We start from the raw sequence: 1,926 nt of genomic DNA, 5'->3' as shown, positions 1-1,926 counted from the left end.
AGAAGCTCCAAGACAAACAAGATCAACAAGGGATTCAAAGGTATGATTCTAGATCTGTTTTAATATTGTTGTTTAACCTAATTAGCCATTAGAAGTCTTGGATTCAAAAGCATGTTTATTAGAAAGCCTAGATCCAAGCAATAGGGTTTTGCATGCGCACATAGGAAAGTTCTTATGGCTGAAACCCAACAAAAACATGGATAGATGTAATAGGTGATTGGGCCGTAGGACTTTTGGGCACCCATCTGTAATTAGTTTTAAGCCTTTTATATTTTAACCAAATAGGAGCTTCACCACTTGATTTTGAAACAGGACTACCCTTTAATTTGGGTTTATGTTTCAAGTGTGAGCTAGTGGATGATCTTTGAGATGAATTCGACTTCATTGATTTCAGTTTGGCAAAGTTATCTCTCAAATCTGTTCTCTTGTCCTTGTCATCATTCCAGTTTCCATTTCTTGAACGTGACCTCGAATGATTTCTTTTGAAAAATCCCCCCCCCCCCCTTGGCACGTTCTGTTAATGGAACATATGCACGATTTGGATAGCTTTTGGCAATGTGACCAGGTGCTCCGGATTGGAAACATGTTTGTTTCTTCATGTGGAAGTTGTTTTTGCCTATCCCTAGTAGTGTACCCATGCCTTGTCTCTGATTGTTCCCACAAGCATACTTACAGCAAGCAGTCTGTTTCGCTTATTTTGGTGGCATGTATTTACCAACAACAGGTTTATTAGAAGTAATAGAATTAGAAACAACAAATTCAGAGTTCAAAGAGACATTGTTTAGACAATCAACAAAATTAACAGAACTAAAATTATTTGTGTTCTCCTTGTTCTCATCTTCCACTACTTTACCTGCACATGAAGTGGAAGCATTAGTATCGCTCACCTCAATATTCTCAATTGGGCCGGATTGTTTATTCTTAACTGAAGCTGGTACAGGGGGTTGGCCATACTGAGCATGCATTTCTACCTTATTGGTTTCAAGGGGCAATGTATAATTATCATTAAAGGGAGGTGAAACACTGTGATACCCTAGACCCTTATTCTGATTATCTTTAAATTTTGATTGTTTTTCTATCATGGACACAACTACCTCACTTGACACGTCAATTTTCTTAAAGTTAAATTCAACATCTTTATATTTATCTTCCAATGCGTCAAGTTCGACAGTTAATTTGACACTTTTCTCTTTAGCATAATCGTAGTGTTCACATTTAATGTTATATTCCTCTTTAATTCTCTTTAGGTATTTAGTTTGAGCATCTACTTTTTCTGTAATAGGTTTATTGAGTTTCTTAAAGTTGTATATTTCATTTTTAAGGTCAAAAACCTCTCTTACCAATATTTTCTTTTGTTCACGGTAATGATTTATTTTATCCTCACAAGATTAAGAGCATGAGATTTTACTTACCTCTTTTGTTGTACTGTGAGATTCCATTTGAATAATACCGAATAAAAAGAAATTAGCTGAAAACACTAAAAATTAACAAGAATTGTTGACCGAGAACAAATTGAAAAGCAATACCGAGAACCAATTGGTTCCGGCCGAGATCAAAAACCGATATCAATTTTAAAAAATTTATACCGAATTCAATTTTTGAAAAGTACGTATTTTGAATTTAAAATGGACCGAGATCAATATGTTCCACAATCAAAAGTGAAATTAAAGAAATTAATTTCGAAATCGGGGAAGTGAAAATCAATTTGCGAAATCAATTAATTTTTCGTCGATACCTAGTGCCTTTGGTGGAACGAAATCAATTTTGATATAAAGAATCGAAATCCATGTAAAGGAGGGTTAAAAAAAAAAAATAGGTACCGAAATCAAATTTGCCCGAATTTAAAAAAAAAAAAAAAAAACGTTTTAAGGAAGGGATGTATTAAAAGATCTAAATATGACCGAAGTCAAAAATATGATTTTTGTT

Source organism: Lactuca saligna, chromosome 3 (genome assembly GCF_052625555.1).
Source record: "Lactuca saligna cultivar CGN05327 chromosome 3, ASM5262555v1, whole genome shotgun sequence".
In the NCBI taxonomy this organism is placed as follows: domain Eukaryota; kingdom Viridiplantae; phylum Streptophyta; class Magnoliopsida; order Asterales; family Asteraceae; genus Lactuca; species Lactuca saligna.
This window is presented reverse-complemented; position numbering follows the sequence as displayed.